The sequence below is a fragment of the Pteropus alecto genome, unplaced genomic scaffold (assembly GCF_000325575.1).
Source record: "Pteropus alecto unplaced genomic scaffold, ASM32557v1 scaffold72, whole genome shotgun sequence".
Taxonomy (NCBI): Eukaryota; Metazoa; Chordata; class Mammalia; order Chiroptera; family Pteropodidae; genus Pteropus; species Pteropus alecto.
In genome coordinates this window covers 4,157,122-4,172,271 of record NW_006436811.1, presented here as the reverse complement: position 1 = coordinate 4,172,271, position 15,150 = coordinate 4,157,122, and the positions used below count along the sequence as shown (strand labels likewise).

The 15,150-nt window shown below is 30.9% G+C and overlaps 1 pseudogene; it reads left to right on the top strand.

The window, feature by feature from the left end:
* The first annotated feature begins 14,544 nt into the window (after positions 1-14,544).
* Positions 14,545-14,663, top strand: LOC112481466 (annotated as a pseudogene).
* The last annotated feature ends 487 nt before the right edge of the window (positions 14,664-15,150 follow it).

Here is a 15,150-nt window from a genome sequence, read left to right as displayed (position 1 = left end):
TGTAATATGTAATAAAGACATTTGAGTTAAATAACACTGAATATCACTATCCTCCCAAAGTCCGTGGGCCTGCCTTGTCAATATAAGATGCCTCTATGCCTTTGTTTTTGAAAGTTGTCTCTGTTTATCTTATAAAGGCCTCACTTAAAGTCAAGGCTGCCTCAGATACTCCAAGAGATATCAGTTTTCCTTATCTCCCAATTCTATCATTTTTTATTGCCTCCAAACTTCAAGCTGACATTCAATGGGCAAAAAATTATCTAACCAGATTAAAGAAGATTTATATAGTAAATAACAGATTTTGTGTATCTTCAGAAGTATAGACAGATGTAATGGCAATGGATATAAAACTAATTGAAAAGAAGCAAGCACCCTTTAGATTGAGCTGCCTTGAGAGAAATTAACAGAGATGATGAATTATATATATCCTAGTCTATGGATCTGAAAATGGTTTCATTTCTTTACTTTGTAGGTAGATTGAACCAACAATCAAACTTATTCTATGATTACTGAAATTATAATGCCTGCAAGTCTTTGTTATGATAAAATAAAAGGAACTCAAAAACTTGAAGATATAAATATTACAAAGAATTCATTATTTACAACTTATTTTACTATCTCATAGTTGTGTCTAGTGGCTAAAGAACTTTTTAATTTAGGAATATATTGTATTAGTATCATTGAAAACACTGCAGTAATTGTTCTCTATAAAAAAGGAATAAATATGAGAGATGCTCGAAATTGATCAGTTGATTTCCATGGAGATGATGGAAGCCTAGCATGTCAGAAGCATCAAAGAAACCTCATCTAACATCTATAGGGAAAGTGAATACATTTGCCATAACAGGCAGCAAGATTATAATTGAAAAGCTTAGTATACTGTATTTTGGTATATTGATGGTGACTAATTGCTAGTCCCAGGACAGAAAGATGTGAACAGCGAGCTAAAAACCATTCTTTTTTAAGGCATGATGAAAATATAAATCTAAGTCTAATTAAAAGTGGAACAGATGTGAATCATCACAATGGAGAGTTCTGAACTTTCTCTAATCCTCAGACCTGGTTAAGTTGAAAAAGGCAGTAACGACACGAAAGAACAGGCAGGGGTTTAAGATTCAAGGAAAGATCCTGTGTTAATATCTTAATTATGTACTGTAAACCTTTCTCTTAACTTCTATCCCAAAAGAGACTTGGTCATTTACCAGCATAAATATTCATTCAACGAATAAACATTCCAGTTATTTGTCTTTTTTTGTTCCCCTTCTTTAATTCCCCACCCCCACTTCCACCCCTGACCTATTGATGTTGCTGTTTTCCCCTCAAGAACTGGATCTCTGAAGATGTGGTGTCTCCTCCTACACGCTTTCAGAGTGCCCCTGGGGCCTGGCGCACCCGGGGTATGGTCCATGGCTCCACCTGGCGCACGAACCCAGGACCTTCTATGTATAAAGCAGGCATGCTAACCACTACACTATAGAGCCGCCCCAACATTCCAGTTATTTGATTGATTTACTAAGTGATTAGTAATTTCTTGTGATCCAGAAGTGGTCTACTCGTGGTCTACTGGTCAAAGTGGATTTTGGAAATAACCCCATGTCACCATGGGTTTTCTGTGTTCATTAACCCAACCAATGAGTACTTTCCAAGATCCTGAATATATTAAAATAGACATACTCAGCAGTTAACAGAAATACCACCTTGGTTTCCTGACCTTAAAAACAATTATTGTAGGGTGGAAGAAGTGTAACATCTGGAACAAAACTTCCTTAACAAAATAGCAAAGCAATAGCAATACTACATAACTAAGCAAACTGCATTAATAAGTATTACTGTTAAACAGTTGAAAGGAGTAGATAGCATATCTACATTTAACTCATCTGATTGGTCTACATAAGAGACAGATGTGCTTTGAAAAAATGATACTGGGAAAAATAAATGCATCTCTTGGTATGAAACTATCCATCTGCTAAAGGCTTTTTCTCCATTCTTTAAAAGAAAACACCAGATGTAATTTGATTCAATCTATCAGGAAACAGCAGTATACTCTCACTTTCCTGCCTGTGTATTATATTAACTCTCCTGTTAAAGGTTCTAATTAACCCACGGGGACCTTGTTCATTTCACTACCCCTTAACATAGCATATTGGTCTATGACATTTATAGTGCCAAGACCTGGTAGGAAGAAAGAAGCAGTTTCCTTGAATGAGTTAGTAAGATATATGCATTCTGGAAGCTGAGAGATAAGCCTCATGAAAATTCAGGAGTCTTCCTCCTGAGTGAAGTTTCCAGGAGTCATTGCACGTGTGGGGGAGTGATGTCAGAATATTACTTTCAGAGTGAAATGCAGATTGTAGCTCCATTCATTCACTACCACTAAAAGAGAAGCTCGATGTTGTTTGGAATTTTTCAACTTTGGAAATAAAATGTATCATAGGTACATGTTTTATTCTGACCCATTTTACTCAATAAGTTGAAGGTCTACTAGCTTTTATAAGAACCCAAAGCAAGACATTTTTTCTACTTTATCCAGGGTTCACTTCAACCAGCACAGTTACTAGTCCTCAGGATCAGATGGACAAAGTTAGAGGACAAGCAGTAAAATCCCAAATATTGGTTAGACTGCAAGGCAAACACATGTGTCTGTTTAACTGATAAAACAATTTGAATACTCTGTATTCTTTTTTGAAAACAGTTGAAAATTTGTTGCAATATTAGAATTGTATATATAGAAGAGATAAAGAAGTGATCCCTAATGTATATCACTTTAAACTTCATACATTTAAAACTAATTAATATTGATAATAATTGAGAAGTACGAAGTATAAAATTAAGGGGGAAATATAGTGTATCAAAAATACAGAGAGATTACTCACTCAATTTAAAAATCTTTGTTTAGAAGTTAATATGTCATACTTATTCCTACTTATGGATTGATTTAGAATGTTGATTGGTATTTGTATTTGTCAACAACTTTTTGAAGTTTTACTTGCCAGAGGAGATATCTCCGTCTCACTTTACCTCTGTGTTTAGCTCAGCTCATCTCCGTGAGTAAAATGTTTTCACTACTGTGCTGGTTCGGGGGGTGGATGGGGGGAGCCTATTTGGTTTCTTTATTGTGCTTGAGAAATGATTCAGAGGTAGGTTTTTATACTATATGGAGATAGTGATGAACCATAAATCATGTTACATACAAAGCAATGATCATTATTTTAATATGAAGGCAGGAAAATTTACCAATACAAGTCTTGAGCAGAGATGATAAAATTTTTTTCACTCAGACAAAGATGAGGCATTTAATTCAGTGGACTCTGAGCCATTACAGCTCTATGCTCTGAATTTTGACCTTTAAAATGGGCTCACTCTTGGCCAAATTGTTCAACATATCTTTCGAAGAAAGCTTATTCTAGATCATTCTCTCATCTTTGGGTTTTATTATATTCCAGTCACACTCATTTCTATCCTTCCACACAAATCTTGTTCATTTTATTTACAATAATCTGTGATGGCAAATGTAGGTCAAAAGGAGTGGATAACTCAGTTTAACTAGAAGTCATATTGTTAAGAAAAGGCAATTTTTCCTTACACAAAGATAGGAAAGTTTCATTCTTCCTAAAGAAAATTATCTAGGCATTAATACTTGGAGACAAAGTAAGGGAGATATTTTCTTTTATCCAAGGAATTCAGTTCTCTGTGAGAAACATCCAGAATATTCCCTCCAAAGTACCAAAGCAAATAAAAACATTTTTTTTCTTTCACAGAACAATTTGAACATTCACATTCTGCTACAAAGTTAGATATTTTGCTTTGTTTCCAAAAATCTGGATGAAATTTTCCTATTTCTAAAGAAAATGTTTCTTTAGAAATAAAAAATAATATAGACTTTTCTGCTATAATCTGGTAGTAATTTGAGAAGGTATTTTTGATAATTAAAAATGACTATAAATAATGCACTATTTACATGAACTGGAACATATTTTTTGACACAGGGCATAAATGAGTGGTGTAAGAACTGTGTTGTATTTTTTCTTAGGTATATTATAAGTGGAAAAGAACCAAGAGAAATTCTTCAGTGAGTTCTTGTGACAGTCACTGAGTGATTTTATCAATAAATGAAGGCCAGGTGGTTATAGTTACCTACGAGCGCTGTACAAAACAATTTAAAACAACTCTGTCACACACATGCAACACATTGTTTAGATAGACTATTGTAAATAAACTGATTATAAAACACAAATAATAATTGTTAAAACTACTCAAAATTGTGGGGAATAAAGAATCATGTTAATAAGATAAACTTATAAAATAGAATAAACAGTTTGTATTTTATAAAACAGAAACACAAAAATTGAAACATATTGTTTTATTTTTTTAATATAAAACAAGATAAAACTAAGCCACAATCAAAAACATGAAGGAATAATTATGCTTTAAATCAGCTAAACATCTCAGATTATCAAAAAATATCTGTGTCCATGCATATATATATATATATATATGTTTGCATGTATATATATATGAGTGTGTGTGTATATATATGCACACATACAGATATGGGTTTATACACTGACACACATATATGTAGATAGGCACACACATATTCAACTGTGCATACACATATCAATCATTTTGTTTAATATACTGACTGATGTGGTTGCTTAGACATTGGAATTTGGCATGGTTTCTAGACATTGATATTTTGTGGCAGATTTTTTTTTTTGCCATCATGAGAGGATTCATTGTATCTTGATTTTAAATAGTTAATGTTAGCCTTTATAATTTTATTTCAGACAATACAGTAATCAAATCCTTTCGGGGGTAAGGTGTTAATTAGCCATTAACTTTGAGCACAGCATATATGAAATGCCCAGGAAGAGATGATTAACAGAGCTTTGAGACTTATGATTTGTGTAGCAAATGCAGGTTGTTTGCTGATATTTTTATTTTCTTATTGATGGTGATATCTCATTATAATTATTTAACTATAGCCATTTTTTAGTTTGTTCCTTATATTTTTCTGAAGTGATGCCTCCTTCATGACATTTGTTTTGAACATTGATAAGTATTACTTGTTATTTATTTTTGTGTATTTAATGAAGTATATATGTATCATTTTAAATTTATGCACTTTTATTACTTCTAAGTCACTTCTGTATAATTGTAATCAATGTGCCTTAATTTATTATTATTGAAGTTCCATAAAATGTGATAAAACTGTCAAAAACATTCTGCTTTACATATGAACCATATTTATTAAAATTTGGAAGTAAACATTATGTTTCCAACTTACAAATAAAGAAAATGCTATCCTCCTTTTATCTCATCTTCCTACCCTTCTCCATAGACATAAGGGAATGGCCACATAAAAGAATTGCAAATCCTCCTATCACGTGTTAATGCACAAGAGAGGGCAAACACTGTGGAAGAGAACTAAAGAACCAGGTAGACAAAATAGATTGTTCAGTTGATAGTAGCTAACTTTTCTTATCGGTTATTCTAGTTAGTACAGAAAGCACCCAGATGAAGTAACTATGGTGACATGCATGGTGACTGTGCATTGGTCTAACAGCATGGACTCCCATTTACCAAGTTTGGTAAAGCCATTACTACTTTTTCAACCTTTGAGCAACAAGAACAAATATTGAGCCCTCAATCATCAAGCATTTGGAAATTTGGTAGAAAATTGACTACCTTGGACCTCTTCTTCCCTAGAAGGGGTAGGAGTTCATTTCTGACAGGAAATGATACATATCCCAAAATATAGGTTACTTTCTTGCATTGAGAGCCTCGGTTAGCACCACTCTCCAAAGACTTACAGAATGATTCACCCACACAGGATTTCATATTACACATCAGACCAATGGGTACACTTTACACAAAGAAGATGCAGGGATGAGTCCAAGACCATGGTATCCACTAATTGTTTCAAAACTACAGTTTCAAGAATCTAGAAGACTGACAGAACAATGAAATGGTCAGTCAAATGCACAGCTAAAGCACCAGCTCAATAGTTATGCTTTATAAGAATGAGGTGCCATTTTCCAAGATGCAACATATCGAAGATATGTTGATGTATCCCAATAGGAAAAACACGTGGTTCAAAATCCAAGATGCAGGAGTAGTCTCACTTATTATCATCCTAGAGAGTACTGTTGGAATCAATGTAGGTGAAAACAATAGTAAGGAAGCAAGATTTGGCAGAAGGAAAAATTAAGCTGTGTTATACATTTAAAAATAGTTTTGATTGGCTTAATGGAAAGACCCTTTCAGAGTTTCCCCATTTGAGATGGGGAGAACCATGGATTGCCAAGAGAAAGGCTTGTTCCTGGGTGAGGCAATTCAGTGATTAATTTGGGAATTCTGTGCTTCACATTCCTGCAACTCTTGTTTTGTTAGGTTTGGAAATTTTATCACACAGAGGAGAAATTGAAACTAATTATCAAGATGGAATAGGTAGGTAGGAAGGCATTTGACATCTGGGCAGGTCATTTCAGTGCTTTTTTTGCATTCCCTTGACTAATTTTAATTTTTAATGGATCAATCAACAACCTGAGCTAAGATCATGTGACCCATGGGCTTAGTTATCTCGGGGAGAAGGGGCTAGGTCATGCCACCAGGTACACCGCTCAGACCATTAGAAGTTCTGACTGAGCATAAGAAGAATCTAAAATGAATAATAGAAGAGGGAAATTATGGGTGTTGATTGTAGTCCCAAGATCACTGTAATGCCAGGTCTCTTGTTCATCATCTAAACTTTCTCTTTTAAGTTTCACTCAAGACATAGTTCATCAGAATACTAAAGGAACCTATACGAAGAATAGATCTGAGCAATACAAGAGGTGGAAAGTGAAGGAAGCTATGAAGTCTTTACTACTCTAGCTACTGAGAGTGTGGCTAGAAAATTGCTCTCAGCTATTAAGCCTCTTTTGGACTTCTTTCCCTTTTAAAAACTATATCATGCCTCTTTCCTTGGTCTGCCTGCATTCAATGACTAATCAACACAGGGTATAAAGACCTGGTTCCCCTCAACCAAATTGGAACAACTCTGAAGGGAGCTCCCCATTGGGCCAGCCACATTAGTATTGAGCATGTACCACAGCTCCACCCAATCCTACTTCTTTATACTCTCTTTTACAGATTTATCCATCTAATGAATCTCCTAGGTGCTAATTTCCATCTCATTGTCTGCATTGTGGGCAACTTAAAGTATATATAAGAAATTTATTATGTTACCAACAATGTTCTAAATGTGTTACATATGTTAACTAATTTTATTAATAGAAATATGTTTATGAACATGCTTTTTAATAGATATCAACTAGATAAAAATATATAGTATATACTAGATGATCAAGTCATTAAATGGGACTAAAATAATACTTTTTAATCTACCACAAATAAAACTATCTTGTTAAATATGAATATAGACAATATGTTTCCAAAGTTACTGTGAATATTCTTTATCATACACTCTTTTATCATCATCATAGGATATAATGAAAATTCTTTTTGACTATTTTTGCCAGCAATTCAGTTTTTCAAACATTAAAAATGTAAGATAATATTCTTTCAGTACCTAAAATATTTGTTGCATGTGTGGAGGTTATTGATGGTAATATCAGCTCTATTGCCATCATTATGATTTTAAAAAAACAGAGTATCAAGTAATACTGTGTATTCTAAAGACTCACAAGACCTTTTCATTATTTTCTCTTAATTATAGTTGTGAATGCTTACTCCTCCATCCCCATCAAGGGAAGCCTTGTTTTAAATAAATGAATACTATTTAATGAAGTGTTAATTTATACTAACATTAAAGTAAAAATAAACTATGACAGTAACTCACTAAGGATTCTTCTAGGGGGATAAAGAAATTGAAGAAACTAACACAGTTTTATTTTAAAATTAAAATGCATTCAATTTAGAAAGAGTTTAGAAAAATTACTTTCAGTAGCAAGTTTCCCAGAATAAAGTGTTCCAATTTACAATTTTCTTTTGTTATGACAGCAAGTAGAGAAAACTGCCATGGGTAATAAAATGCATGAGCCTTAGATAAAATCACTGCTTTGCTATTTAACCTTTTCTTTCCTCTCCAAGGTGATGCACAATGGTTAGTTTTACTTAGGAAATTGTCGATGAAAATAGCTTTGAGGCATGGAAAATATATGATTACTGTAATTTTTATTCTTTTGACTTGAAAAGAATTTAGGTTTTATGTTATATAAAATAAACTACCCACATTTAAAAAAATTTCTTCCAAAATAAGAAGTGATAGTGCAGAGCTAGTTGTAATTTAACAATGACTTAGATGAAATAATTTATTGATCAAAAAATAACATTAGAAGGTTCTCTTGTCAATTTTTCTAATTTTTACTATATCGAAGTATTTTGAAAACATTTTTCTTTATAGTATGGAGAACCAAAAAGAAAAAAAGTTTAGTATGGGAAGTCTCCTATTATTTACTTGAAGAACATGCAATTATATATAATCGTTTATGCAAACTTCTCATTGTTCACTGACCTACAAATGAATAGAATTACTTAAATTTAAGTAAAGGTTACCCCCAGGGAAATTTCTTTGGACAAGAGACAGTAATAATTCTGTCACTTAACAATCAATTTTTAAGTGGAAACCTGGGAGAAGCTGTAGGGAATAGCAGTGTATATAGCAGTGTATTCAACAAACTGTAGACCAGTATCTTACATGGGAGACAATTTAAAAGGAGCATATATCTTTCAACATGATTCTTTTTCTACAGTGTATGATTTCTATCTTATTTGCTCCTCAGTGAACAGAAGAAAAAGCATAATACACTCGCATTTTACTCTATTGGAACTTAATAAGCATTTCTGCTATCCAATAAAATAATCTTTTAATTTGGAAAAAAAGCTATTGTTTCATATAAATATAGCAATAAATTTAAATACAATCACATTTTAAAATATTATCTTATTACAACAATAAAGATATTTAAATTCTACAAATACATACAAATAAAAAATGCCTAGTATTTACAGGCAAAATTTACCTCAGGTAACATTTTTATAAAATAATAGCTATTTAAAAATTGCTTATTAAATAAAGATGATATTCATATGGAATTACACTTAGAGAAACAATTAATCAATTAATTTAGCCCAGCAATATATGATGTACCCTTAGAAGATCCAGGAAGTTAAATGGTATATTATTTTAAATAAAATAAATATTCAATCGATTTGGAAGACTATGATATTTCTGAGTTCAAAGATTACATGTCCTCAACATTTTTTAAAATGTATCCTTGGTCATAAGAGATATTATGTCAGAGACTGAAGTATCAAGTAATACTGTAACTTAAACTGAAAAAATGAACGTAAAACAACAAAAACAAAATTTTAATATTGCTTAAATGATTACGTGATTACTTATGGAAATGTTGAGTTATAAGAGTGATCAAAACAAAAATTTTAAAATAAATATGTGAAAATTATTTATACATAGTTGCTTCATCATACAAATATTATTCTAAAACTAAGGAGTTGTACAAAAAAGAATGAAATATGATTTCCTGTTTTCAGTAAACATACATGAGAAAATGCAAATCATTTACATTGAAATAATATAAAATGAAAATATAAGATCTTATACATGTACCTTACTAATAGTAAATTATCAATATATATTTGACTCATTGAAAGGAATTTAGTACAAGTGATTTGCAAATTCAGAAATGAGGTATATTGGCTATATGAGACACAAGTCCTGAGTGTTTACTATTTGCTAAGAACTGTACAAGTTACTTTGTTTATTATCTCATAGAACAGACACACTGAATGAGTGAATAAAGTTGGCTAAGGATGGAAAATCAAAAGAAGGATATTATAAGAAAGGAGACAATATCAATTGATATGTGTGGTGACATAGACCAGATTTAAATGGAACAACAGAACTGAGGAGAGTACAATTGGAAAATTTTGCTAGGGCTGATTTTAGAAGGCTCTGGATATTAGAAGAGATATATCTATAATAGCAATTATGTTTTGTTAAGTAGTTACTATGAGTTTTAACATTTATTCCTACAAAACTGTACAGAGTAAGCACTAGCACTCTCCCAACATTATACACAATAAAATTAAGAATAAATTAAATTAATTAACTTGCTCCAGATACCAATTGTTGTAAATAAAATTTATATCCAAGAAATCTTATTACAGAGCTTCTATTCTTAATCCTACATTACATGGCCATTGAAATGAAATAGTTTGACTCTTTGTTTTGTTATTAATTTTATATAGACTACCTTTAGCTATTCTATAGGCCAATTATCTTGGGTATTAATTTTAAATACAGATTATCTATAATTTATGAAAATCTATTCTTAATTCATGGTATCATTCGCAAATAAAATTAAACATTTAAATATACTTAGGATCTATTCAGATGTTTTTCTGTTAATGATTAATAGTATAATTATATTAGTGATTATAGTATAATTATATTTTTTGTATTAGACAAGTTTTGTTAATTTTCTCATAGGAGATATAATTTTTTCATTAAATTAACATTTATTATATAAAGGATATTTATTATTTAAAGAATCAGAAGAATTCACAAATTATATTTTGAAGTATTCAGTTTTCTATATAAAAGTTAGTTAAATTATGCTATATTTTATTCACTTATGTTCTCATTTTTTACTTACTTCTGGATTATAGATATAGTCTAGTTGTAAAAATGCCAGTTATTATGGAAATAATAGAATGAAAGAAAAATGTTCACTTTCAGCATAACCAATCACAAAGTCAAGAGCCAATTTCCTTTCCCAGACATAATTCTCTCATTATTAAAAAATAAATAAATTTATTTAAAAAAAACACAACAAAGAAATAAAAAAGGCAAATAACAGTTATGTAAATATTACAATATATATGAGTGACTACTGAATAATATCAATAATATATAAGTATCTCTTTAGTTCAGCTAAGAACACTCAACTCAGCTGTAAAAGAGGCAAATTATATGAAAATACAATTTCAAAAAGAATAAATGCAAATATCAGTAAGTACATGAAAAGGCACTCCTACTGCAAGAAATTGGAGAAATCTGTTTATCTCTGTGTGTATGTGCATGGGTTTGCGTGTGTGCGTGTGCGTGCGTGTGTGTGTGTCCTACATTGCTTACTGTGGTTTCTCCATTTACCAAACAATTTGTTGTCTCTGTTATGGTGTCTTCTCTCATTGTTTAATAATTTTTTAAATCAATCTCAACAAAAACAATATAAAATGCTGATGAAAGCACACAAGAAATAGTCTAGAAATTCTGTAAAAATTTCAAGGAGAATATAAATATGGGCTGGTACACACAAGTTTTAAGCTTATTTCCTGTATTCTTAAAATCAATGAGGAAATGTAAAATTGGAATGTATACCTGTTTCTTCAGAACTTTATCGAGCAGTTGCATAAATAAAACTAAGTATAAAGTGTGACTCTAATCTTATCAACAGAAGATGTAAAGAGATTTCATAAGTAACACCCATAGAAATACACCTTCAGAAAACTTATGAACATTTTTTGTTGAGTCATCTTAAGGGTACTTTTCACAGTTGTGTTCTTATTGGAAATATAATCCTTCTTCCACTGTATGATCTACTTAGTAAATGGTGTATATACAAAATAAACTATTTTCGTATATTAATTTTATAAATTTAAACATAGTATCTAATAATTTTTCAACTAGGTTTTTTTTTAACAATTCAATTGTATAATGACAAATAATGATTTTGCTGCCTTGCCAAATTTAGCCTCCTAATTTTACAATAGTTTCTAATATCATTGTTCTACAAAAAATAAATCTTTGTTGGTTATAGCCATCCAGTTTTGCATTTTTAAGTTCATTTTTGATTTTCCATTTGACATATATTATATATCTATAACTTAGATATCTAAGTATCTATATATGTGTGTATCTGTCTATCTTACCAAAAGACATTTTGCCTTTTTATTGACATTAGTATTTTGAAATATAGAAATAGATTTCCTATGATTGAACCAGGAAGTAAAGCCCTATTTGCTATGCAGCATAATCCTTTGAAAGTTCTTCTGTCTTCTATTTTATAATATTTTATTTAAGATATTTGCTTCAGAATTCACAAGTGAGATTGTTCAGTACTTTTAGATTTTGGCATCAATATCATACTGAGTCTGTTAAAGGAATTTCAAAGCTTGTTTTTTCTTGCTAGACTCTGAAACATTTTAAATAACATTTGGCATTATCTATTCCTTGGAGCCCAATGCTTTTAGGGAAAAGGAATTCTTTGACACATTCTCAGTTGCCTTCTGAATAATTAGTCCGTCTGGATTTTCCATCTCTTTTACTCCTTATCAATACTAATAATTAGAATAAAATAATTCAGTAAATTGGGCTTATTCTCTAATACATTACTAATAAAATAAGCTTTTTTGAGAGCAAGCATTAACTATTTAGAAAAGAGTAATAATAAAAATTTCTCATAAACTTAAAAACAGATAACATCTAAGAATAAACACAAGGATGGCGTAATTCCTATAAATTCCTATGTAATTCCTATATAAAAACTGCATCATATTAATAAGAAACAAAGAAATATGTATATAAAGGGGAAGACATACTGTTTACTTTTGGGGTGGAAATATTCAAAGATGTTAATTATTCCAAAAATAATCTAAGAATCCAATTGAACTCTGAAGGAACTTAGAATATCACAAGATTTTGTTAAAGGATATCAGAATGAGAATACATGCAGGGATGGCCCATCGTTGTAAAATAAATAATAGAAATGAGAAAGAATTTGCCCTATACAATATCAGAACATATTCTATGGCAATATTCATTAAAATAATGTAAAATTAAAAGTGAAATGATTCTATTGGGCAGTGAAACAGAATATTATCTAGAAACAGTCATATTTTATAAAGATAATATTTTTAACCAGTGGGTACCAGATATTTTGCTCATTAAAGAATGTCTATTTAAAACATATACAGACAGTTTAAAACATATACTGACTTACGGTGGTTCGACTTACAAATTTGGGGCTTTATGATAGTGCAAAAGCAATATGCGTTTAGTAGCAACCGTACTTCAAATTTTGAGGTTTGATCTTTTCCTGAGCCAGTGAGATGGCTTACGGTTCTTTCTCAAGATGCTAGGCGGCAGCAGCAAGCCACAGCTCCCACTCAGCCACATGATCATGAGGATGAACAACAATATTGTACAGTGTGTTCATTGTTAGATGATTTTGCTCAAGTATAGGATAATGTGAATGTTCTGAGCATGTGTAAGGTAGGCTAGGCTAAGCTGTGATGTTCTGTAGGTTAGGTGTAGTAAATGCATTTTCAACTTACAATATTTTAAACTTATGATGGGTTTATTGGAACACAGCACCATCTTAAGTGGAGGAGCACCTATATATTAGAAAAATAGAGTGAGATAAATATAAGTGTGATATACATTTTCTGGATTGTGTTAAATTGTGTCAGACTTTTTCCTGCATAGCAGAGTTAAGATTTTTAAATTGTGTTCTGAATTCATGAAGAATTTAAATAACAAAAAATTCTATTCCCTACTTTAATAAAACTCACCTATAAACTCTCTACGGTTTGTTTTATAATTTGTTCAGTATTTCTTAAGTCTTTGTGAGTGATTTTTAAAACTCATTTCCCAGTAAAATATCTATTTCATTTAGCTTTTCAGTAAATGGTTATTGGCTTCTTCAGGTCAGAGTGTTCAAATTTGCGGGAGATTTTCATTTCCATACTAACATTGTAAAAACATTAGATAAGCTACAAAATAATAGCTTCTTAGAAATATAAATGAGGTAACTTACAGAAGAATAAGTTCTTCTTAGGAGAAAATAGATCACATAATGCTTACATTGCTGACTCATGGTGAGAAGCTGTGCAAACCCAGCAGTGACAGAGAGTATTTGCTAGAGTAAGAGCATAATTTCCCAACTTTTGATGGCAAGAATTGGCTAGTGCGAGTGTTTAGAATCTCAATGATTCTCAGACCTTGATTTAACTCATAATAGTTTGCCAGTTCATTTCCATGGGATTTTCATCAAGTACATAGAGCCAAAGGCTGGGGAAGTATAGCATGTAGGCAAAGCAGTTACAGCTATTTGAATAGTAGGAAAGTGTTAATGAGGAATATTTTATGCATCATTGAGAAAGTGAGCAGGATGAAATTTAAAATTGTTTTTTTCTCCATTCTTAATATTAGCAGTTATAGTATTTTCATACCATAGCTATATTTTCATTAGCTTTAAAGTTACTTAAATCTATGTGTTAATATTATAACAAAATTAGTAATCAGCACTTTGGTAGGTAACAAAAGTATCATCTTTATATATAATGGTTGAAAAAAGTTAAATATAAATTATCATTAGCTTAAAGTACAAATTATTATATAATATCAAATTGCAAATTTAAAAATATAATCTTGAATATATTTCACTGTAAAGGTATAATTACAAATTATAGACACTAACAATATTAACATTTTTTGCATTAAAAGTTATTAATTGAGTCTACGGCCATGCCACACTGAACAAGCTGGATCATGTCTGATCTTGGAAGCTAAGCAGGGTCGGGCCTGGTTAGTACTTGGATGGGAGACCACCTAGCAAGACCAGGTGCTGTAGGCATAAAAAATAAAAAATAAGGGATTGTAAACTGACAAGCTCCTTGCAATCTGTGAGGTCAACCAAGGTTTACCTCGTCTAAAAAAAAAAGTTATTAATTGAAGTTTAAAGAACAATAATTACAAAAACCTTATTAATGGATTAATCATATTAACTTTATATGTACTTAATCTAAATTGGTTTATATGTATTTACTCTAAAATGAGAGATTATGGATTTTTCATTATATTTTAACATTTGTTAAGCAATAAGAATACTTGTATCATGAAAGTAATACTAGATGTTATTATTTTATAGATCAAAATTAATTAAGGTAATTCAGGTTCATTATGCTTTGATTATTAATGTGGAAAATGTATAATGTATATATGTATATATAATATGTACAATGTCCTGGTGACTGGACTTTTTAGATTGTATATATCTAACATTATTTTATGTTCATACTTCTGAATTGTTTTCAGTGATTTCTAGTGAGACATGTCTTCCA